Source organism: Leptodactylus fuscus, chromosome 4, assembly GCF_031893055.1.
Source record: "Leptodactylus fuscus isolate aLepFus1 chromosome 4, aLepFus1.hap2, whole genome shotgun sequence".
NCBI classification, from domain to species: domain Eukaryota; kingdom Metazoa; phylum Chordata; class Amphibia; order Anura; family Leptodactylidae; genus Leptodactylus; species Leptodactylus fuscus.
Genome location: NC_134268.1, coordinates 109,122,913 through 109,149,961, shown reverse-complemented (window position 1 = coordinate 109,149,961; position 27,049 = coordinate 109,122,913).

Below are 27,049 nucleotides of genomic sequence, written 5' to 3'. Positions count from 1 at the left end.
TACTAGCAGAAATGCTCTTTTAGAAGATTTTTCATTCAGCCTTTAGAAAAAAGAAATTGAAGGGATTATATTGAAGCACCAAAATGGCAAGCTCTGGGGCAAGATCAGAACACGATTACATTTGTGCAAGCGTTAAGGCAAAATCACGTGGCAGCAACTACAGATGTGTCCTTGTTTATCTTTCTACTTTGTTTGCCATGTACAGATGTGTTCCACACAATGAATAGCTTTTAAAGAGGACCTTTCATGGTTTGGGGCACAGGCAGTTCTATATACTGCTGGAAAGCCGACAGTGCGCACTGTGCCCCGGGTAAAGAGCTTTCGGTACCCTAGTACCGTAGTTCTTTACAGTCAGAAGGGCATTCCCAACAGTTAGGTACGTCCTTCTTCAAAGCAGCACCTATCGCGCTGTACAGTGTGAGCAGGGAGGAACGTCCCTTCCTTCTGCTCACAGTGCTCGTCCATAGATGTGTATTATCAGGAGGGGATACACTGTCGACTTTCCAGCAGTATATAGAACTGCCTGTGCCCCAAACCGTGAAAAGTCTTCTTTAAAGACAATATTATTTTTCATTATTGCGTCACAAATGATATCCTGTGTGTATCTGTGTTTGAGTAGATACCAGCATTTGTTTTGTAATGTACAGCATCAGACTTTCATCCTGCATTTTATGTATTTTATTTATGTATGTTGATTACAATGTGCTTATATGTGTTTTTTATATTATTGTTTCTGTATAGTGGCCTGAGGAAGATGCCTAATCGGTGTTGAATCGTGTAGCCTACCAGAACCCGTTAAACACTGGCTTTTTATAGCTTATTTTTGCATTTGGATTCCTTTTCCACAGTAGCGCTCTACTTTTCTCTCGGTTTTAACCGGTTAAGGACCAGGCCCAAAAGTATGTTAAAGACCAGGCCTTTTTTTCAAAACTGACATGTGTCACTTTAAATGGCAATAACTTTGAGACGGTTTAACTTACACAAATGATTTTGAGATTGTTTTTTTCGTAACACATTATACTTCATGTTAGTGGTAAATATTAATCAATATTTTTGTATTTATTTATAAAAAAAACTAGGAAATTTGATGGAAATTTGGAAAAAATTGCAATTTTCAAAATGTGAAATTCTCTGCTTTTCAGGCAGATAGTCATACCACCCAAATACATGAATAAATATTATCTCCCATATCTCTGCTTTATATCGGCATCATCTTTTGATTGTCTTTTAATTTATTTTGGATGTTACAAGGCTTACAAGTGTAACAGCGATTTTCTAGATTTGCAAGAAAATTCTCCAAACCAATTTTTTAGGGACCGCTTCAGTTCTGTAAGGAATTATAAAGGCCTATATAATAGAAACCCCCATAAATCACCCCATTTTCAAAACTACACCCCTCAAATTATTCAAAACAGCATTTGGGATGTTTGTTAACCCTTTAACTTTTTCATAAGAATAAACATAATATGGAAGTGAAATTTAGATATTTCATTTTTTTCATTAATACATTCATTTAGACCTAAAATTAACACATTTACAAAGGGTTAAAGGAGAAAATGCATCTCACATTTTGTTATGCAATTTCTCCCGTACACAGAAATACCCCACATGTGGGCGTAAACTGATTTTTGGGTACACAGCAGTGCATGGAAGGGAAGGAGCGACACTGGGTGTGTGAACAGCAGATTTTGCTGGAATAATTTTCAGGCAGCATGCCTCATTTGCAGAGCCCCTAGAGTACCAAAACAATGGAAACCCTCCAAAAGTGACCCCATTTTAGAATCTACACCCCTCACAGAATTCATCAAGGGGTATAGTCAGCATTTTGACCCTACAGTTGTTCCACAGATTTTACTAACATTGGGATGTGTAAATGAAAAATTACTAAAATGTTACTTTATCCCCAAAGTTTTAATTTTCACAAGGGGATAAAGGAGTAAAAGCCCCCCACAGTTTGTTAAACAATTTCTCCTGAACATGGCAATACCCCATGTGTGGCCATATTCTGCTGTATGGGAACATGGCGGGGCTCAGAATGGAAGGAGCGCTATTTGGCTTTTGGATGGCAGATTTTGCTGGAATAATTTTAGGTGCCATGTCGCATTAGCAGAGCCCCTAGAGTACCAATACAGTGGAAACCCCCTAAAAGTGACCCCATTTTGGAAACTACACCCCCCACAGAACATATGAGTATGAGGGTATAGTGAGCATTTTGACCCTACAGCTGTTTCACAGATTTTATTAACATTGGGGCATGAAAATGAAAAATTACTTTTTTTCCAATAAACTGTCAATTTAGCCCCAAATTTTTCATTTTCACAAGAGGATAAAGGAGAAAAAGCTCCATAAAGTTCGTTAAACAATTTCTCCTGAACACAGAAATGCCCCATATGTGGTAATAATCTGCTGTATGGGAACATGGCGGGGCTCAGAATGGAAAGAGCGCTATTTGGCTTTTGAAGGACAGATTTTGCTGGAATATTTTTCAAGTCCCATGTCGCATTTGCAGAGCCCCTAAAATATCAATATAGTGGAAACCCCCTAAAAGTGACCCCATTTTGGAAACTACACCCCTCATAGAATTTATCTAGGGGTTTGGTGAGCATTTTGGCCTCACAGCTGTTTCACAGATTTTATTAACATTGGGACGTAAAAATGAAAAATTACTTTTTTTTCACAATGTATCGTCCATTTAGCGCCATATTTTTAATTTTGCAAGTAGTTAAAGAATTAAAATCCCCCCACAGTTTGTTACAAATTTTCTCCTGAACACGGCAATACCCCATATGTGGCCATAATCTGCTGTATGGGTACATGGTGAGGCTCAGAATGGAAAGAGAGGTATTTGGATTTTGGAGGGCAGATGTGGCTGGAATAGTTTTGAGGGGCCATGTCACATTTGCTGAGCCCCTAAAGTACCAATACAATGGAAACCCCTCAAAAGTGACCCCATTTTATAAACTACACCTGTCATGGAATGAATCAAGGGGTATTATCATTTTGTGCCTAAAATGCTTCCAGAAAATGAATGTCCAAAATGAAAATTGAAATTTTGAAAGAAATATGCCATTTCGGTGCCCAATACGTTGCACCCACTTTGTGTTGTCAGAGACCTGCACTCCTAAAACTATTAAGGGGCCATCCCGAGGGGCAAAAAAATATATATGTGGGTGTAAACTGCTGCTTGGGTACACAGCAGGGCTCAGAAGGGAAGGAGCACTGCGCTTTTTAGCTTTTGGGGTACAGATTTAGAGGGACTTTCTGGGGGCCATGTTCCTTTTGGAGAGACCTGGAGGTAACTGTAAACCCCATTTTGTAGGGGCAAGTTTAGCGTCTCTGCAAAAGTGTCATGGCATCCAAAAACCAAACCATCTGTGCTCCAAAAACCCAATAACCCTTCTGTGTCCGTCTGTGCCCTAATATCAGTTTATAACCACTTATGACATTACGTACGTTATCCCGGGTACACCAGTGTCATACATGTGCCCTAATATCAGTTTATACCCACATATGACATTACGTCCGTTATCCCGGGTACACCAGTGTCATACATGTGTCATAAACTGTAGTTTGGGCACACAGCAGGGCGCAGAAGGGAAGGAGCGCTATTTTGGTTTCTGGAGCACAGTTTGGTTTTTGGACGTCACTTTTGCAAAGCCCCTGAATTGTCAATAAAGTGGAATCCGCAGACATGTCACCCTATTTTGGACACTAGCCCACTGATGGGATTTATCAAATGGAGTAGCGAGAATTTTTAACCCTTGAGTGTTGCATTTATTTAGTTTCCAGAAATGAAATCGCAACTGATAATGAGAAGTTAAAAATGAAAAATTTCCAGAAATTCGCCATTTCAGAACCCGATATGTTGTGCCCAACTTATGTCAGCAGAGACACTCCAAAAACTGGTAAGCGGGTGGTATCCCGGGCACAACAGCTTTCAGAGCGTTCATCTCTGATACAAGTCGGACACAACATATTACGCACTGAAATGACGGGTTCCTGGAAAAATGGTCATTTTCACCTCTCACAATCAGCTTCGTATTCATTTATGGATAATAAGTTATAGCAAAACTTGGGGGTTAAAAATGCTGTCTGTACCCCTGGATAAATCCTTCAAGGGTGTAGTTTCCAAAATAGGGTCTCATATCAGGGGATTCCACTTTACTGGCGTTTCAGCTGTGCAAAAGTGTCATGGCATCCAAAAACCAAACCGTCTGCGCTCCAAAAACCCAATAACCCTTCTGTGTCTGGCTGTGCCCTAATATCAGTTTATTCCCACATATGACATTACGTCCGTTATCCGGGGTACACCAGTGTCATACATGTGGCATACATGTGGCATAAACTGCAGTTTGGGCGCACAGCAGGGCGCAGAAGGGAAGGAGCGCAATGAGGCTTTTGGAGTACAGATTCAGATGTTTGGTATCTGGACGCCATGTCATGTTTGTAGAGCCTGTAAGGTACCAGAAAAGTGGATTCCCCAAAGGAGTGACCCCATTTTGAAAACTGCACCCCTCAAAGAATTTCTCAGGGGGTGTAGTGAGTATTAGTATCCGGACGTGACTGCACGGCGGATGGCGAAGAGGGAATATATAAGCGGTGCGGAAAACATTGCAGACACCAAATTCCCTACTATGTCCCAGTAGCTCCTATGATTGGGGGAGTCACTCTGGGGGTCACTTTGGGGGTCACTTCTGGTGTCTGTTCCCTCATAAGCTGTAAATCTGGGGTGTCCCCTGATATTCGCTCACACTGCTTATACATTCCCTTCCTGACGCCGCCAGTTGTATTCTAATAATTTGGCGATTTTGGTTTTTTTTGTCTTCACATTGGTAGATGCTATATTTTCTTTATTCTTTTGGTGACGTGGCCATATAAGGGCTTGTTGTTTGCGGGATGTGATGTATTTTGTAATGACACCATTTTTGGGTGCCTACAACATACTGAATACATTTTATTAACTCTTTCTTGCTGGATTTAAAAAAAAAAAAAAAATCAATCCTGGCATTGAGTTGTACCCTTTAAATTTTGCGCCATGCAGCGTACAGTATAAGTAACATGTAGCCTTTATTCTGCGGGTCAGTACGGTTACGGCGATACCTCATTTATAGTATTTTTTTATGCGATACTAATTCTGCAGAACAAAAACACATTTGGGGACATAAATCAGTGATTTTTGCATCGCCATCTTCTGAGAGGCGTAACATTTTTATTTTTCGGTTGACAGTGTTGGTTGAGGGCTTATTTTTTTGCGGGACAACCTGTGCTTTTTATTGGTACTGTTGTGGGGTGCATATGATTTTTTGATCACTTTTTATAGCATATTTTGTAAGGTGATATGGTGAAAAATCATTACTTCCGGCGGGTTTTTTTCCGTTTTTTTTTTTCAGATGTACACCGTATACATTAAATATTATTTCAGTTTTATTGTTCAGGTTGTTACGGACGCGGCGATACCAAATATGCATTGTTTTTATTAATTTTTAGTACTTTTTTTATATAATTCATTTTGTATAGAGAAAAAGGGATTTTTGAGCTTTATAACTTTATTACTTTTTTCATACACTTTATTTTTTTTTAACTTTTTTTTTTTTTAACTTTTTCATGTGTCCATTTAGGACACTTGAATCAGTTGATGCTTTGATGAAAGCACCAACTGATTCTGTATAGTAGCTTGCAAGACACGAGCAGGACATGAGCCTGCTCGTGTCCTGCAAACAGCAGAGGAAGTGAGACACATCGCTCACTTCCTCCATCGGTCGGCAGGATCAACCAGGTATGTGGGGGCTCCGGTAGTCTGGGGTCACTGGCCAGACCCCAGACTACCTTCTACTGACATCGGCACCCCCCGATCTCGCCGCGGGGGGTGCCGATCAGCTTCAATCTGCGGCGGATCCCTTTCGATCGCGCCGTGATGTTTCACGGCAGGATCGAAAGGGTTAAAGCGTTCAGTCGGAACTGAGTCTGACTGAACGTTGTTGAGGGGGTGGTTAGGTGTCAGTAACACCTAACCCCTGCCCTCCGCCCGCCCCACCCCCTGCCTAGTGAGTCTCTGAAGACCGGCCGTAAATTTACTATCGGCTGGTCTTAAAGACCAGGACTGCTGGCCGTAAATTTACGGCCAGCGGTCCTTAACCGGTTAATTTACCAGGTTGGTGCCTGGGTAAGAGTCCTTTTAAGGCCTTCTGTAAGCTTTCATTCCCAAGCAGCTGGTATCCAGCATGCTAGGGCAAATTACAGAAGTCTTGGGAAAAAAAAGGGTCTTACAAATTTGTTACCCGATTTCTAAAATGTTTTGAATCTGAACCTGGTGACTAAGATGAATTTTATCCTCCACAGCAGAGGTGACTCTTGGTCTTCCTTTCCTGGGGCGGTCCTCATTTGAGCCAGCTTCTTTGTAGCGCTTGATGGTTTTTGCAACTGAACTTGGGGACACTTGGAAAGTTTTCCCAATTTTTCAGACTGACTGACCTTAATTTCTTAAAGTAATGATGGCGACTCGTTTTTCTTTACTTAGATACTTTTTTATTGCCATAATATAAATTCTAACAGTCTATTCAGTAGGACTATCAGCTGTGTATCCACCTGACTTCTGCACAACAAAACTGATGGTCCCAACCCCATTTATAAGACAAAAAATCCCACCTGACAGGGCACCTGTGAAGTGAAAACCATTTCCGGTGACTACCTCTTGAAGCTCATCAAGAGAATGCCAAGAGTGTGCAAAGCAGGAATCATAGTAAAAGGTGGCTACTTTGAAGAACCGAGAATATAACACATATTTTCAGTTGTTTCACACTTTTTTGTTAAGTATAAAATTCCACATGTGTTAATTCATAGTTTTGATGCCTTCAGTGTGAATCTACAATTTTCATAGTCATGAAAATACAGAAAACTCTTTGAATGAGAAGGTGGGTCCAAACTTTTGGTCTGTACTGTATTTTTACTATGTTCCTTAACTCTGTTTTTTCTATTCAGTTAACTATGGGGGACCTAAGTCTAAGGCTAGTTGCAGACGACTGTGCTACAACCGGCTAGGTATTAATTAAAAACACAGGACGGGAACACGGGGATGTCCACCATGTGCCACCCGTGCTTGGGCCGTGCTTCTGCGGCTCTTTTCAGCAAATGAATAGGAGCCACGGAAGCAAGAATAGAACCTGTTCTATAACTTGCAACCCGGACTTTTGGTGAATAGGTCAGTGAAATACATGGATAGCACAATTAACATGGCCATGGTTGTCTACAAATAGCCTAAAGGTTTTTCTCATGAGATTGAAACCAGGGCAGTTGATCCCACAGATCAGGCTTAATAAACCCTCAGTGATCAGTTGCTACTGCTTGGAAATGCTTCGTCCAGGTACACATTCCTTTGCAGATACCACTGCAGGGTAAATGGAGCATTAGATGGCAACCATTCAAAAGAATGGTCATTGATGTAGGCTAGGTCTTCCAGTGTTAGAGATGCTCTTTGTTAGAGGCTCTCCACTCTGGCTAAACTGCCATCTATCCTCTGAAGTCCATATACCATAATATTCATAATGATACTTGTATTATTTTTTTGAAAGATTATTAGAATATAATCATATAAAATATAGTGAAATAAAGTAAGAATAAAATGTCCTATATTTTATTCTAATGTATTTTATTACAAACCATCTTTCATTATTTTTTCTTCAATACTTCACGGTGCCCACAAGTGTACAGCTCATTCCAGTGACCGCTTAGTAATCAGAATTGTCTTGTATGTATGTATGTATGTATGTATGTATTTATTTATTTATTTAACTTTGTATTAAGTTTCTTAGAAAAGGATTTACAAGTACAAGATAAGATATATAATTTGTGATTAATATATGCGGTTACACATACTTGGATTAGAACAAGTCTAAAGACAGAAATCAGTGCTGAGAAAGGTTAGTGGTATTAGTATACAAGAAATAGAGGCAGGTTAAAGTATTATTAGAACACTGCGAGAGCAAAAACAAGAAACAAAACAATGGTTGTGACTTCTGTTTAAAAGGAAAGGAAAAGGGAGAATATCGACAAACATGGACAAGTCTTCCGTATTATATTATGTCTAGAGGACTGGTGAACACATTTAATTTCGTAAAATAAAGATTGATAGAGTTTGAATTACTGTTAGGTTTTGTGTATGCAGATCAAGATGGATCGAGTTTGGAGAACTTTGTTTGATCCTTATAGCTATCATTCTCTCCATGGCATACACTAACAGTTTGTATTAGTTTGGAATCAGTCATACACATCACAGATTTCTTGCAACCAAAATAATGTATTCAAGAACCATTGCTGTACCCTTTGGTAACAATCTAGTTTGTAGCAGATTTAGTCTTCTCTCCACTGATGTTCCAAAAAGTGTGGTGCCATTGCAGAAAACCAGAAGCTTAGTGGGAAAGCCCCAACAATAATGGATGTCATGGTCTCATAGGGATTTAGTGACTAAAACCAATACTCATTGTGCCTGTAGAGTGGCTACTGAAAGATCTGGATACAAGGACATAAAAGAGGATGAAGCAGGCATGGTACCACATTTGCAGACTTCAGAAAATATAAGGTCCTGTGTGTAACAGAAGTTAACATAGACCAGTGTGTGCTTGGAAGCTGCTTCAGGGGTTGCCGCTGCCTTGGAGTTGTGTTTGATTCAGACCTTTCCTTCACCCCCCATATCCAATCACTCGCACGCTCATGCCATCTCCTCCTCAAAAACATCTCCAGAATATGCCCTTTCCTTACCAGAAATACAATAAACACACTTATTGTCTCTCTGATTCATTCTCGCCTTGACTACTGTAACTCCTTACTAATCGGTCTCCCCCTTATTAAATTCTCCCCTCTACAATCTATATTGAATGCAGCGGCCAGGCTCATCTATCAGTCTAGACGCTACAGCGATGCCTCCGGTCTGTGCCAGTCGTTACATTGGCTGCCTATTCATTATAGAATACAATATAAACGTATCACCCTCATCCACAAGACTCCATAATGCTGTACCTCCATACATTTCCTCCCTCATCTCTGTCTACCGCCCAACCCGTGCTCTCCGTTCACTCAATGACCTAACACTTACATCCTCTATTATCTTTTTTTTTTTTTTAATGTAGATTGTGAGCCCCGCATAGAGCTCACAATGTACATTTTTCCCTATCAGTATATCTTTTGGAATATGGGATGGAAATCCATGCAAAGACAAGGAGAACATACAAACTCCTTGCAGATGTTTTTTTTTTTTTTTTTTGCCCTTGACGGGATTTGAACACTAAGACTCCAGCGCTGCAAGGCTGCAGTGCTAACCACGGACCATCATTCAAAATTTTTATCTAGGCTCAAATCAACATATTTGTCTCCCAAATGACAACACGCCTGTAGTACTTACAAGTCATCAAAAGGAGCTATTTTGTCTATGAAACCATCACTTTTGAAATATTGCTGTCATGTGTGTTTTAAAAACCACAGAAAAGCACCTTGCCCCACCAAAAGGGTTGTTTTTGGCATGTCTTAAATGCTAAACTGTGTAAAATGAATGCAGCACAGTCTATGGTTAAACTATAAGTTAGTAGCTAATGCTCACCATCTGCTTCTCTGGATATATGTGGATATACATGTCCCTTTTATTTTGAAATAACTTTGGCTGTGTTTGCCTTAGAGACTTAGCAATTGGATATATAGATTCCTAGGAGCCTTGACAATGCCATTTTAAGCTGTGGATCAAACCCCCTCCCCCCCCCCCCAAAAAAAAAAAAAAAAAAAAAAAGAATGGACGGTTAATATACTTGTAATTTTGAGCCTTCTTGTGTTTTATATGACATAATTGCACTTACTATTATTCATTTTATTTGGTTTTATTATGATATGTATGATCTACATATTATGGGTCTTGGATTTTACTAAATATCAATGTTATTAATAATAAATTAATGAATGTAATCATTGAATTGTTATTGAATATCTATATGTATTGTGGCAGTGTGACTGCTAGAGTAGTAGGTTTGTCTCACCGGAGATACAAGAAAATGTATATTTCACCCTAGGAAAGTGGAGTGGGGGAGAAAAGTCTCTGGAGAAGTGCAGACAAGTGGGTTGTTAATGAAGTTAATTAGCAGCCAGGTGGATGGGCTCTACGAGTAAAGTGTCAGCTCTTCTCATAATGCTCCCTGTCTGGGAAAAACAGGTTGTGCCAGGAACGGTGGGAGCCAGAATCACATGAATTGGTGAGAACTAATGTTTTTGTAGAGATACTGGGTAGTAGGCCCAGAGTCTCATAGTGAGGAACACTGTATGTGTTAGTAGCCAGACAGCTAGTTATCTTGTACTGTGATGTACACTCTGTACCTTTCCCATGGCAGGCCAGCTCCTGCATGGTGAGATGGAAGGAGCTGACCTGTTCTTATGACACCCAGGCTTGTCATAGGTACATTACTATTGACAAAGTTAAGTAGAGATAGATCGGCATCACTCCGGGAACAATGTTTAAAATTTAACTTTTAATCCATGTTATTAATAAAAAAACAGCAAAAATACAAAAAAAAGAAGTGAAAAAAACAGAAAGGACACATTAAAAAACACGTTTCGGAATGCTCAGTTCTTTAGTCATGGCAGTTTAGGCTCACAACTGATGGCTGGTTTATAAAGCAACTTGCAAGGTTGAATAAACATGTACTACCAATTAGATTAAATTATATGTCTTCCACTCTAAATAAAGTTGTATGATAGTTGAACTAGTGATAAATCGCTACATATGAACATAAGTATATTTTGCTTGAGAGTTTCTTCTAGAGGTCTAACTGTATGAATTTATATTTTTGTACATACGGCTAATATTCCTTTACATGTGCTTCCTATCAATGATAATATATATGTTTTTTATAAATGTTTCCCATACATCTAAATAGTTGTAAAAAAGAGAAAGATATTCTTCCTTTAGAATCATGTTGTATGTAATAATCATTAATAGAGATGAGCGAACAGCATTCGATCAAGTACATGTTCGATCGCATATCAGGCTGTTCGAGATGTTCGATTCCAGTCGAGCACCAGGTGGCAAACTCACTAAAAATTTGATTCCCCTCCCACCTTCCCTGGCACTTTTTTTTGCACCAATAACAGCGCAGGGGAGGTGGAACAAGAACTACGACAACAGAGGCATCGAAAAAAATTGGAAAAAGTAATTGGCTGACTAATTCAGGTGACCTCCAATTTATACGAACAGTGGATTTAATATCCACTTCATGTGACACTGTGAACTATGTGACTGTGAGACAGGGATAGATGTACAGGCAGGGTTAGCTAGGGATTACCTTTATTTAGGTGGGTAAGTTACTCACACAGCTCTTTGGGGCTCTATCTGGTCGGGATCCCTGTCAACTTGCGATATGCGCAAGCTGACTTTTTCCCATAGGAATGCATTGACCAGCGTTGATTGGCCGAATGCCATACAGAGTACAGCATTCGGCCAAACAATGCTGGTTCTGCCGGAGGCTCTTCTGTGAGGAGGCGGAGTCTAATATCGGACCAGAATGGAGACTGTTGTGGACCAATCTTAGACTCTGCTTCCTCTGGCAGAACCAGCGTTGATTGGCCGAATGCAGTACTCTGTATGGCATTCGGCCAATCAACACTGGTCAATGCATTCCTATGCCGAGATGTAGCAGTGCTAGCCATGCGCTCAGCACTGCTACACCAGAGATGAAACAGAGCTGAGTGTGCGCTGAACCCTACTGCACACTTAGCTCTGCTGAGATGCAGCAGAGCTGAGTGTGCAGCAGGGTCCAGAGCACATTCAACTCTGCTACATCTCTGATGCAGCAGAGCTCAGTGTGCAGCAGGGTTCAGCGCATCTCTGATGTAGCAGAGCTAAGTGTGCAGCAGGGTTCAGTGCATGACTGATGCAGCAGAGTTGAGTGTTCGGCAGGGTTCAACGCATCCCTGATGCAGCAGAGCTGAGTGTGCAGCAGGGTTCAGCACACGCTCAGCTCTGCTACATCTCTGATGCAGCAGAGCTGAGTGTGCAGCAGGGTTCACATCTCCGATGTATCAGTGCTGGCCATGCACTCAGCTCAGCTGCATCTCCAGTGTTGCTGAGCTGAGCGCACGGCCAGCACTGCTACATCTCGGCATAGGAATGCATTTACCAGTGTTGATTGGCCGAATGCCATACAGAGTACAGAATTTGGCCAATCAATGCTGGTTCTGCTGGATGAAGCGGAGTCTAAGATCGGTCCACAGCAGTCTCCATTCTGGTCCGATCTTAGACTCCGCCTCCTCACAGATGAACCTCCGGCAGAACCAGCGTTGATTGACCGAATGCTGTACTCTGTATGGCATTCGGCCAATCAACACTGGTCAATGCATTCCTATGGGAAAAAGTCAGCTCCGGCATATCACAAGCTGACAGGGATCCCGACGTAATACAGATACTTGGGCATGTTAGATGCCCCCAAGCATGCTTTCCCTACTGTCCCAGTTGCATTCCAGGGTTTTGGCATCATTACCTGGGGTGTCATAGTGGAATTGGTGACCCTCCTGAATAGAACAGTGGTTTCCCCCTAAACGAGTATTTATTTCCCATAGACTATAATGGGGTTCGATGTTCGATCAAACAGTCGAGTATTGAGCGGCTACTCGAATCGAACTTCGAACATTTCACTGTTCGCTCATCTCTAATTATTAGCATGAAATAATTACTTCACTTGTTCTATATAGAAATATCACAAATTAATTATCCATTATCCAATTATCAATTATCCATTTAATTTTCCATGAACTTACAAGAACAATAGAGATGTTTTCCTGTTGTATTCATAGCATATAAATGGTAGTACATCATGATTGGTTGGGAGTAGTCAAGTGACTTGTTACAATAGATGAATGAGGGTTTTTACCTATTGGTCAGTCTGTTCCATTCATATAAATGATATTGGTTGGTAAACATCACGTAACCTACTATGTTGTTTATACGGAGTTATCAATGTTGCAATATTACTAAATCTAAAATAGTGGAAACTTTAATGTGTTGATGTAAAGTTTGCTTGTTATAACAACTTTAGATAAGTGAAAATACAATTATGTTCATATGTATTGATTTATCACTAGTTCAACTATCATACAACTTTATTTAGAGTGAAAGACAAATAATTTAATCTAATTGGTAGCACATATTTATTCAACCTTGCAAGTTGCTTTATAAACCAGCCATCAGTTGTTAGCCTAAGATGCAATGAGTAAGGAACTGAGCGTTCCGAAATGCGTTGGAGTTTTTTAATGTGTCCTTTCTGTTTTTTCACTCCTTTTTTTGTATTTTTGTTGTATTTTTATTAATAATATGGATTAAAAGTTAAATCTTAAACATTGTTCCTGGAGTGATGCCAATCTATCTCTACTTACCTTTGCCGATTGTTTCCACGTTCCCTGGTCCGGGAAGTTGATCGTGCACCCTGAAGAGGACATAGGATTATTCACGGTGAGCTCCAAAACTTTTTTTGTTATGGACACTACATTACTATTGAGGCTGATCTATGACCAACCTTAATAGCAACATAGAAAAAGTCCCGTAGACTGCAATACCATTTAGATTTTTGTTAAGAGGTTAAAATGTAAATTAAAATATATAAATTTGGTACATCTGGAATTACAGCAAATCATAGAATACAGGTGACATGTTAATTTGGCTGCAAATTAAACACCGTAAAAATTAAACCTAACCCTAAAACTAATCCAAAGTTGTACAAACTGACTTTTTCTCCAATTACACTCCATTACATTGTACAGAATAATAAATAGTACCAGTAAGAACAATTTTTTGCACAAATATTAAGCCCTCATATGGTGCTGTGAGCAGAAAAATAAAAAAGTTATGGGGTTTGGAAGTTTGGAAGTCAAAAAATGAAAATTGAAAAAAATCCCTCGGACAGGAAGGGGTTAAGGACCTCATTTTTCAAAATGGACATGTCATTTTATATAGCAATAATTTTAAGATGCTTTAAATTACACAAGTGACTTTGAGACTGTTTATTCGTGAGACACATTGTAGTTCATGTTAGTGGTAAACATTGATTAATATTTTTGTTATTTATATATATAAAAAAAAAGGAAATTTGGAATCATTTTCAACTTTAAAAATAGGAAATATTCTACTTTCCAGACACATAGTCATTCCACACAAATACATTGAGAAATATTATCTACCATACCTCTGCTTTATATTGGTATCATTGTTTAATTGTCTTTTAGTTTATTTTGGATGTTAGAAGACATACAAGTGTAACAGCGATTTTACAGATTTAGAAAATTTCCAAAACTTTTTTCAGTTTCAAAGGTATTTATTGAATTATGTCAGAAACACCCAAATACAAAGCACAAATGAAAATAGACACAGAGTCAGTGCAAAAACACATAGTATGACATACATATTCTAAAATGAGCTATTATGTTACCAGTGCAAAAAGAATTCTATTCTTGACTATTCTAGACTATTCTATTCTTGACTATTCTAGACTATTCAAGCACTACCTATTTGTATCCTTTTCCAATTTTCGCTTCCAATTTCCCAAATTGTTGACACCTTTTCAAAATTGTTATGCTTGTTCAAACTCACCTGTGGCAAGTAACACTAGACTAGACTATTATTAACTATTTTATTCTAGACTATTCTTGACTATTCTATTCTTGACTATTTTAGACTATTATTGACTATTCATTTCTTGACTATTCTATTCTTGACTATTCTATTATAGACTATTCTTGACTTTTCTAGACTATTCTATTCTTGACTATTCTGTTCTAGTCTAGTCTAGTCTATTCTAGACTATTACTGACTATTCTGTTCTATGTTAGACTATTCTAGACTATTCTATTCTTGACTATTCTATGCTAGATTATTCTTGGCTATTCTATTCTACGCTGTTCTTGACTATTCTTTTCTAGTCTATTGTATATTCTATTGTATATAAAAATTAAGCATGTAAATTTTAAAACGCTTTCATAGTTTTTATGTAAAATCATACATGTTGTAATACAGTTGACAAATAATTTGGGCAGAACATAAGATATTTTATTGCAATCATGTCACAGTCATTGGAATGCAGGTCAACTGCTCACATGAAAGGTTTACCAAATTAAAGTCAACAAAGATGTGTTTTTTTCTAGGGATTGGCTCAATGAGGAGGTTCAGACTCTCAATTATCTTTAAAAGGTCTGTAATACAAACCTCAATAGGCTTAATTGAGCAAAGGAATAAACAGTGTTTACGATATCCACAATGTAAGAGCATGCTTTCTGAACAGTCTAGTTAAGAAGTACTGTACATAAGTAGCTAAAGATAAGAATAGCTCTGTTCTGAAATGAAATCACACAGAAAAGAGTAATTTGCGTTAATAAAAAAGATACAATGAAGATGCAAAGTATCTTTCTTACGTATTAACTTTTTTCATAGAAATTTTCTATGTCATTCTAATTGAAATTTTCTGTTTATAATGTACAATGTTATGCTGCTTTTAATGCAGACAATAGTTAGCTATTCATGACAATCAGTTAGGTTACTACGTATAGGTATACAAAATTGAAAAATATCCACATTTTCTCTTGAAATATGTTTTATTACATTTTCATCAAAACAAATGTAGAAAAATATAAATGGTCAATAAACAAAGTTGAAAAGATGGTATTAACAGGAATGGAAAGCTCAGAACAATAACAATAACATGACTTTCATTCTAGTACCGGGCAGGGCATCGGAGCGGTGGCACTAGCCGGTGGCCGCCTGATGCCTGTCAATTAGGTAGCCTACTACAAACTATATCCCTATTTCCTTGCGCCGCACTGAGTGGCTGCCTCGATACAGAGCTCCAAGCTGGGAGCAACCTTTATCTTTCCTTTTTCACTCTTTCTGCCTGTATCTTCAAGAATCCTCTAACTAAGCAAACTAGCACTATGAATTAGCAACTATAAATCGAATGGAAGACACTGTGGAGTATTTTTTCCTTTTGTTTCTATTGTTAAAGCATGGACAATGACTCAAGACCTGGAGTTTTTCCTTTGTGAACATGTGCCTGTTACCATTCCCCCACGAGCTAAGAACCACATGGTCACCATGAGGCAGACAAAGCTGGAGGAGAGACCTGCAGGAAAGTGTGGACTTCTTCTTTCAAGGAGATGATTCTTGGTGCCTATTGCTGATGTGTGAAGATGCTACAGCTGACTGGTATTTCTTTCTATTACTGTGGACATGTGGGACTCTGTTACAGCCTGGGAACCTACCATCACCCACCTACCCCATGAGTTTATGGAAGCTTGGCAAGCACCCTGTCTGCCTGGATGGCTTCAGACTTCTCTGGGTAGTAGAACACAGTGGTAAGAAGAAAGGAGGAAGAGGGCTTGTGATGAAGGACATTTGGGGTATTTTTTTTTTTTTTTTTTTTTTTTTGTGGTTAATGGACAATAGTGCTGATGCAAGATACCGAACTATCAGCTGTGAGCAGGAGATCTCACCACCTACCAAAGGAACTGCCACATGTTATCATGATAGCTGCATATGTCCCCCACCTCTTCAAAAAACATTTTTTGCCTGTTATATCTACATGCTGTGACTCCCCTCCTCGTGTCCTCCAACCACGGTCGGGCTGTAATATTAACATCACTTCACACAGAGAACTAAATGATCCTGCAGAGTGTCTGTGTTTCTTTCTTTTTTAGTTGCTATGATTCCTAGGATTTCTCTATTTGCCATGAGCTTGTGTGTTTTCTCTCATTATATACTGTACTACTGTACCATCTATGAAACTGTATCACTGAAATTTCCCCATTGTGAGACTATTAAAGGATTATCTTATCTTATCTTATTTACCCCTGAAGAACCGACAGGATGTTTGGCAAAACACGTAGGCAAGGGGTTAAATGAGCGCAACATAGGCTAATGACTTATTCAGCAGGAATGCCATATGCGAGATAGGATATGCCATTTCTATCAAATTGAGAGGGCTGATTATAGATAGCATGGACCAACAGAGGGCAGGAACAAGTTGTCAGTAGTTGATGATGGAGAGCAGTCATCAGAATCCTCGTCATCGCTCAAAGTACTTGGTCTTCTGGTTAAGTCAATAAGCAGCTATTACAGCCCAGCAATATCTGAATTGGCATTTGATACCATGTTATTGCAATTTCAGTAATTCGAGAGGTTCTGCCGACAAATATAGACAGCAGTTGTTATAGGTTTTTTTTAACCTGTAGAGGGAAATAAAATAGGCCAAAGTACAGACAGTGCCTATTTTCCTTCAAAAGTTACACTTACCTTTTAGCTGTTTTCTTACCTGACAAACAAAACTACACAGCACAAGTGTTTTTATTGATATTTATTTGTATGTTCAGAGTTATGTACCCTTAATAAAATTATACAGTTTAATATGTTCACTAATAATAGTTATTTAGTTTCAAAGAGTGAACCAGACCTACATCATAACCGATACGGGTTAATTGACTTGGTATTTATAGTATTCAGAGTTCTTGTAATTTTTATCAAACATTCTGTCATTAACTGAGCAAGAGGATTGCTTCAATGTATGAAATCCCTACATGGCCTCTGGGGTCACCTATAACAGAGGAATTTCTACATATTCGAAGCGATCTTTTCTTTGTTGTATTGACATAGCGTTCTTGCCAATATCCACTAGCAAGATCTAACGTAGTGAAGTACTGAGGTTTTTTCATAGCAGTTAATGATTTATTACTCTGGGTAGTGGATAAGCTTATCTATAGGTAAAGCATTTAGATTTATGTAAGCTATACAAATCAAAGACTCCCATCTTTTTTTACGCCAATATTATGGGGGTATATCATGGACTATTACTTTCTCAAATTGCATTACTTTGCATCATCATATTTAACAATTTGTTTACTTTTTAGTATAAAGTAGATGGGAACAGTGTTTATACCCTCTTCTCAGTGGTACTTGTGCACCCAAACTCTTCTTAATTTTGTGTGTGCAAATTTGGCAGTAATTCTTAATCTTTCTTCCAACTCTGATCTGTGTGCTGTCCCTTATAACAGCAGTTGCGGTCATAACTAGTTACATTTCAGGTTTTTCTTCAGGAAATGTTTCAGTCTTTACATCAGTTGACAATACTGAAACAGCAATTTCATTGATATTGCCACTTTTCATCACATGGATTTCTTCTAATAGCGATTTTGGAAGAATAAAAATTTCTGCATTATTTAGGTTCCTTACCCCATTTTGCATAGGGTACAGCCTACTACATAATTGCTTAGTGTGGCTCATTGAATCGACCAAGACCAGTATGTTTTGAAATTTGTTGTGGGTCCCTATTGTCAGTGGAACCATTATCTCTTGGTTTACTGCTAAGCTATTTTATGTCTTGCTTGGATCTCTAGCTATTCTAGCTTCTAGTTGGTCATGTTTATTTTTTTTGGTGACAGATTATCTGTAATTGATGTAATGACTGTGTTTTTTTTTATTTACTAGGACTTACATCACCACAGTAGCGTGTGCCCCAGTCTTTAATAAGCTCTCCATTCAACTCCTGAAATAAATTCATACCTAGTAAGACTTCTATTCTGTTTAATACATTGTTCTACTACCACTACGACTGTTCTACTACTTTTCCAAAAATCTTTATATTCATCCATGCAACTCCTACAACAGGACATTGATAAATTGTTGACAGCTTAAAGATTCAGCCATAGGTTTTCCAGCTCATGTGTTGGTTGGAAATGGGTTATATATAATATTTTTGAGACTTCTCAACCCATGTAAAGTAAGCAATATATGGGAAATCCATTGAAAACTGTTCTTATAATAGGACATCATCTTGTTATAAGCTCATTCTTTTTATTAAATCCATTTTAATTAAGTTCTGGGCCACATTCACAAGTGGACCTTAGTTCAATGGGATTTGCTTTTGAACTAGATCTAGAGCTATGTTGTGACAAACCTAACATTGCCAACACAACTTCGATCCATTTTCATGGTCATCCTTCCTTGAGAACATATAATTCCTCTTCCAGGCGATGAACTTGTGTCATTTCAACTCATAATTCTCTGAAAATAGAGTCTTTCATGGCTTTTATCTTTTCATTTATTGTAATGTTTGTTATTGGAACGTTAATGGTATCTGTCTCACTTTGTTGCATGTCTATGGTTTCTGTGATTGTATCAGCAAATGAAACATTCCCTGCTCTAGCAAAGTTTTTTATGGCTCTATTTAGAGAACAACTATATAACCAAAAAAAATAAACTGATCCCTTAACATTTTGTCTATTTCAGGACATAACACAACTAGATCTTTAAAGAGATTTTCTTCTCTCCTCTCTTAGCAGCTTTGCCTGCTGTCTCTTCTGACTTCCTGTATTCTTCAGCAAGCTGTTGGCAGGCTTTAATTGTTAGACAGCACACTATGAAGTACAAAATTAAATATTAAAGAGTGTTTTAACCATGACAGATTATTTATTATGATTACTAGTAAGCTAATATGAATGCATATGAAATAGGTTTGTATAGAAAACTTACACAAATAACAGCAGTAAACTCAATGTTATCTTTGTGTTTACATGGATAAATAACAGAGCCTTATTGGCGCCTCTATCAGCAAACAGCATTTAGCTGAACTAGCGAGTAAACTCAAACCCCCCCCATCCCACAGAGAGCCATGACTTATCCCTGCTATCACGGGACAGAAACCAAGGAAATGCTGAATAAACAATGGGAGGAATAATCTAACACAGAAGGCAAACAAAGCAGCATTGCTAAGGCAATGTATTTAGGAAAATTCTAGAATTTACATAAACTAGCAGAATAGATAGGAACCATGAGGGGTCAATTTGTGATCTAGGACCAGACACAACTGTGTTGAAACCTTTACCATGTTGTAAGAAAATAAAAGGTACGTCTCATTCACTTTACCGGCTGGATTCATCAACTTTATTCGCAAACACCTTATCGTTTTTTTTCCATGTGCAGTTTTGAAGGCTGTAACATTTCTCTCATATGTCTCATTCAACTAATTTTTTTGGTGACATATAGGGCTTTATGTTTATGTTCTTTTTATTTTCGAAAGAGTTTACATTTTTTTTATATCCAGGAAAATATAAACATAATAGGAGGGAAATTGTGTTATTAAATAAATAAATAAATAAATAAAAAAGAAAAGTGAAAACCAGACATAAAGTGCTACTAAAAAAATTTATAAAATAGTTTTTCCTCTCCATTACGGTAATTTTTATTTTGTATGGTGTTATCGGGGGTGGGGCTATAGCCTTTAATAACATTGTTTTATTGGCGTATTATTTTTTAAATTATTTTATTTACATTTTTTAAAACTTTTTTTTATTATATATATATATATATATATATATATATATATATATATATATATATATATATATATGAAGAGCTCAACGGAAAAATGGCCTAAGTCCACATTTTGTCATATTTCAAATTATTACCTAGAAAGCTTCTTTGTACCTCGTTCTATGCATTGGGTTTACAAGGTACCTAGGATTAATGACCTAAGTCCATATATTTCAATGCAGAAGAATTTACACTCAATGGAATAATGGCCTAAGTCCAATACAAACTTACTTACTTCACTCTCGTTGGTCATTTTTTCATTGAAATCGTGACTTCCGGTCTGTTGTTTATATTAGTGTAAAAACTTTGTCTTATTGTTTAAAAGGCTCTAAATCGACTTTTGCACATATTTAGCGCCGAAAAGGGAGGCAGGTAATTATTCTTCTTCATCGTTTAATAATAGTAGTAATTAATTAATAATATTAAATAAATAATATTTATACATGAAGCTGCAATTTTTTTAATAAATAATACAATTTATGATTAGGATTAACGGTGTTCATTAGCTGATTACATTGGATAGATATATTCCACAATAATGCCCGTTTGCTTTAGGCTAAAACTTTAAATTTCGTTTTTCTCACAATATTGATTTTTGGACTTAGGCCATTTTTCCGTTGAGCTCTATATATATATATATATATATATATATATATATATATATATATATATATATATTTATATATTTTTTTCAGATTGTGTCCCCATAAGGTCATATTAGACCTTTGGGGACATCTAATCACTTTTTTCTTTGTTAGAGAGGCTGATTTCCCCTGCCCCAGTTGCAAGAGGAATACAGCCTCGTGCACGTTGTTCTTTAGACTTATTGGGCTTACAGGGGAACACAACTAAACAAAGCAATTTCAATGAAAAAAGTTTAAACAACCCCTTACACTTCTGACAGCTTTTCCCGAGTGCCACCCCTTGCACTCATGTAGTTGAGTCAGACATTTGTTTGTGTATTGTACCAATCCCACATTCTTATGCAATTAGCTTTTCCACCTCAGGGACATCTTATAACTTCACTGCAGACCGTAAACTGATGGATATAGATACTGTTGTTGGGTGGCTGTGCAAGGGCTGACAGGGGTTTCTAACATAATGGCTTCTCTACTTTGACAAACCATCGGTGGAGCAGCTGCAAAATGACTCTACTTTACCCACTCTGGACTGAGCATAGTAGTCAAGTGATGGACCCAAGAATTGGGAAAACTGTATTGTCACTTGGTCTTTGGGACCACACTCCATCTCATGAGGCTGGGTCTGTTAGGAGGTTTTTATGACAACCTTAGGTGGATTGAGTTTGTGAACTTTTGCCTATGTCTCAGAATGGGGTTTTAACGTGGTAACCCCCTGATTGGGCTGTAAGATGCTGTAAGATGCTTGATCTTACTGTAGATTATTTTCATCTAGCTCATGGGTTCACATCTGTATTATAAAGTATATAATAGCTATGTCTGGCAGGTCATTACAATGACAGCAATACTATATACATTGGTTTTTATTATGGTTTACCGTTTTTGCAAATTGTCACTTTTTGAAAATGAATGATTTTCCTGGGTCACCGTATTCTGACGCCTGTAACTTTTTCACAGTACTGTTGACAGATATATGGCAGGGCTATTTATTTGTGAGACAAGTTGTACTTTCTATTGGTACCAATTTTTGGTATGTGTGACTAGTTGACCATTTCTTTGAACAAAATATTTTAATTAGTTCATTTTATTTTAGGTGTTCAACGTAAGGGATAAAAAAAATGCTATTTTTGGATAGTGCAGACTTATATGCATGTAGGGATACCTAACATTAGTGTTAATTTTTGTTTGCATTATGTATTTTTTAAATATAAAGGTGAGTTTTCTTATTGCTTGTTAATTTTTTATTGTGGGCTTGAAGTTGAGATCGCAGATCCCCAGTGCAATGTACTGCAATGCATAGTATTGCAGAACATTGCACTTTAGTTCCTATGGAAGCTGTACATAGGTAGTCAGGAGGTCATGGCCCAGTCACCTGGCTGCCATGGCAACTCCTATTATCCTGCGATCTTATCGTTGGGGGTCTGAGGGGTGTGAATGCTATTGATTACAGAATCCATTGGGTTAATCCACTGGAGTTGAAGTATCTTAAGCCTCTGGCGGCTGGTTCCAGCCCTCAGCTGTATTCAGAACGCTTGACTGCTGTTCTGAAATTAATTAAAAAATATGGACTAAAATTAAAACCTAGCAAGTGTCGAATTACTAAGAGAGAGATATGAGAGCCCATGTAACAAGTGTCAATAGAGTTGCTCCTGATCATGTCATGTGATGAGCACACAAGTGCAAAGTTTGCTATAGTCACAGCACAGTAATCAGTGCTCTGCCTGGTAATGGCCTTATGTGTAACATATCATGTTGCTGGGTTCCATGGAGGGAAGAAGGGGATATGGAGGCAACCATGATCAGAAGCACAGATCTGTAAGTAAGGCTGCGGGCTCGCAGTAGGAGTATATGTTGAGTGAACCCCAACAGATACTACTATTATTATACTCTGGGGTCCTTTCTGACCCCTGAGTATAATGATCAGAGGCCCAGGGGAGGTGAATGAATATATAAACAAGTGTTCTCTCCTGGGCTTCAGGGCTGATCTCCCAATTGTCTTCGGGCCTCTGTAGTGATGTCACAGATGTCACATAGGTAAAGCTGGAATCACATTGCATAATAACGCCGGCGTATCCCACATCTGTGATGTAACTGAAGAAGACTAAAAACAGCACTGAGCCCAGGTGAGGTAAGTACCACCGTTTTTTATGTTTGTATCTTTTTTATGGGCCTCTGATCATTATACCCTGGGGTCTGAAAAGACCCCAGAGTATAATAATAGTTCATGAGTGGTGTAACCAAAAATTTTGGATTCTGCTGAATCTCAAATGGAGGCTGCTATGGAACATTAAGCTGTGTGCAGGGGCCACTATGGGACATAATACTGTGAAGAGGGGCCACTATGAGACATAATACTGTGTGGAGGGGCCACTATGTCACATTATACTATGTGGAGGTCACTTTGTGACATTTTAGTGTGTTTACTGTGAGGAGGGGCTGCTATGAGACATTATGCTATATAGAGGCCAATTTGGGACATTATAGCATTATACTGTGTTGAGGTCAGGAAAGGGGGTCTAGGCCTTGGGGGCCCCAAGCCAAAAATTTTCTACATGGCCGAACCTTTGGTACCTAAATCCCTGATGGACCGTAAATCACATGATCATGATCAGAATTTCTTCCACTAGAGGTAAGCAGAATGAATGACAGCAAGCAGATATTTAGAAAACTGAGAGGAAATGGTACAGAAAGTATATTGGAAAAATCTACAACTTATTATGATATGAACAATAGCATTTGTCTCTCAATATTGGTCTGATAGTGGCCAATCCCTTTAAATGAAAGTAACCCTGGTTACTCAACAGTTATTAATATCATGGATATTTTCAGATTTTTTACTTTTCAGGTCTTTTAACTTGAATAATGCATGCATTAGATGGCTCCATGGTGTTTTTAGAACAAATAAAACCAGTGCTAAGCTGCTTGTCTTTTTTGCATTGTTTTGATTTTTACGCAGCTAAATCGTGATTAAATTGTGACAGCAGTCAGGCTGCCTGTATCAGGTCAAGTCCCTGGTGGTACTCTCTCCACTATAACATCAATGAGCAGTCTTTATGTGCAAACCATATTCCTGAGTTATTATATGGTTTACAGGGCATAAAATACATAATTCATAAATTAAACAGCAGCTAGATCTCCTCATTACTGAATCCAGATTGCAGAATGGCAATCAGATGTCTCACTAGACTAAAACTCTTCCTCTATTAAAATAACAGATGTAATCCCTATTATTGTTTCATTTAATGTAATGCAGACATGTAATTGGCATGCTCCTTTGCTGAAAAACACCCAAACTGAATGTGTACCAAAGGAAAGCACATTAAAAATTCAACAAATTCTGCCACGTGCTTCACAGAGTTAGTCCAGTAATGTCTTCTCTATTTGAAGCTAATTTTAAAGTGAATAGAATTTAAGTCCTTAAAGGGGTACTCCCATCTCAGGGATCCTATCTAGAGATGAGAAAACAGCGTTTGATCGAATAGCTATTCAATCGAATATCAGGCTGTTCGAGATATTCGATTCCAATCGAATATCACGCGGTAAACGCAGTAAAAATTTGTATCCCCTCCCATTATTCCTGGTGCTTGTTTTGCACCACTAACTGTGCAGGGGAGGTGGGACAGGAACTACGACAACGGAGGCATTGAAAGAAAATAGGAAAAAGCCATTGGCTTCCGAAATCAGGTGACCTCTGCTTCATAAGAATAGTGTCAGCCATGTTTGTCTCATTTTCGTTTTGGAGAGATAGGGAGAGCTTGTTCTCAGGGCGATAAAATGATTTTAGCATTTTCTAGGCAGGAAAACATTCTTATAAAACAGCTCTTTTCAGAGCTACATTGCAGGAACACTGTACACATACAGTGACCCTGCCAAACATGCAGCAGGGTAGCAGCAGGATAGCAGCAGGGGACATGGGCGAGGACGTGGATATGGATATCCAGCTGGGCATCCAGTCCACAGTTCAGGCACTGGAGAGGGGCTGTCAGCAGTTCCCCTCGTCAGTAGCAGAAGGGGGCGAGGACATGGACGTGGATATCCAGCTGGGTATCCAGTCCACAGTCCAGGTACTAGAGAGGGGCTGCCAGCAGTGGCCCTCAACAGTAGCAGAAGAGGGTGAGGACATGGACATGGATATCCAGCTGGTATCCAGTCCATAGTCCAGGAACTGGAGAGGGGCTACCAGCACCCAATTTACTCATCCTCCTCCGCCCCTTCACCATAATGTAATACTTAAAAAACCTCATTCATTTTTTAGGACTCTACCCCCCCAAAGGCCTGCAATGCAATGTTTTAGGGCTCCCCCCAAGGGCCTGCAAATCAATCTTTTAGGGCTCCCCCACAAGAGCCTGCAATTCAATGTTTTAGGGCTCCACCCCAAGTGCCTGCACAACAATGTTTTAAGGATCACCCAAAGGGCCTAACACTCTGCTGCTACAAGGCTCAATTCACCATAAGGGCCTACAATTCTGCTGGTGCAAGGCTCTGGTCATCCCAAGGACCAAAAACACTGCTGGTGCAAGGCTCAACTCACCTCAAGAGCCAAAAACACTGCTGGTGCAAGGCTCTACTCACCCCAAGGGCCCAAAAATAAAACACTGCTGGAACAAGGCTCTACTCACCCAAAGGGCCAAAAACTAAGCTGGTTAGAGGCTCAACTTACCCAAAGGGCCTAACATTCTGCTGGTTAAAGGCTCAACTCACCCAAAAGGGCTTAACATTTTGCTGGTTAAAGGCTCAACTCATCCAAAGGACCTAAGGTTCTGATGGTGCAATGATCAACTCAATTAAAGGTGCAATGTTTAGATGGCTTCTTTCCAAACCAAGGGTGATTCCTTTTTGTAAGATCTGACGGCTGTTTCCAGCCCTCATTATCCTGGTTGATCTTGTTCAGTAATGAGGCCAGCTCAGCATGAGGATCTTGTACGTTAAGTTGTCCATGCCCACTAATGTGCATGAAGACTCGATCAAAGTAAATGTTCTTATTTTTCTCCAATTCAATCTCTGAATGAACTGCTCTGAAAGATGGCCTAGGCACTGCTGCAATGGCAATCACTGGGTTTTCCTGTTCTGGTTCCAAAGAATCTTGTGTCTTACTTGAAGAAGCTGACTGCTGGTTGCTTGTGCTGCAGCATTTGGAGTTGGGTCTGTCAGCCTTGTGATGAACTCCTCACACATACACACATACATACACAATAAGAGTTAAGGGTAGCACAATTTTAAAGGGGCTAACACTCTGCTGGTGCAAGGCTCAACTCACCCAAAGGGCAAAAAACTCTGCTGGTGCAAGGTGCAACTCACTTAAAGGGCCTAACACTCTGCTGGTGCAAGGCTGAACTAACTTAAAGGACCTAAAACTATGCTGGTAAAAGGCTCAAGTCACCTCAAGGGCCTCAATCTTTGAAGGTCTTTCCACATCACACACACACATACACAATGACAGTTAAGGGTGGGGGCTGTTGGATTTCCCATTGCCTATGCCATCTGTGGTTGTCATGTGCAACGTGATTTAAAGGGGTGCTTGTTAAGGTTTCATTAGCATAAAATTTGGGTTTCAGTCCATACAATTGGGGAGGAGAGAAGGTTTACAGGTATTTTTCCACTTTCATAGAGGTTTTTTTGAGTTTGGAAAGTGTGTAGTTGATAGGCTGTGATAGTGGAGTAAAACTGTAACTTGGGCGTGTTAGATGCCCCCAGGCATGCTTCCACTGTTGTCCCAGTTGCATTCCAGAGGTGTTGTCATCATTTGCTGAGGTGTGATAGTGGACTTGGTGACCCTCCTGAGTCGAATAGTGGTTTCCCCTGAAACAAAGCATTTTTCCCCACAGACTATAATGGAATTCGATGTTCGAATAATCGAATATTGAGGGACAATTTGAATCGAATATCGAGTATCGAATATTTCACTGTTTGCTCATCTCTAATCCTATCTATACTGGTAGCTTATGTAAATTGAAGACTTTTCCTAACTATATTGCTTTAGAAATGCTGCTTTGTTTTCCTGCTATGTGAATTTATTTTTCCCATTGTTTACACAGTG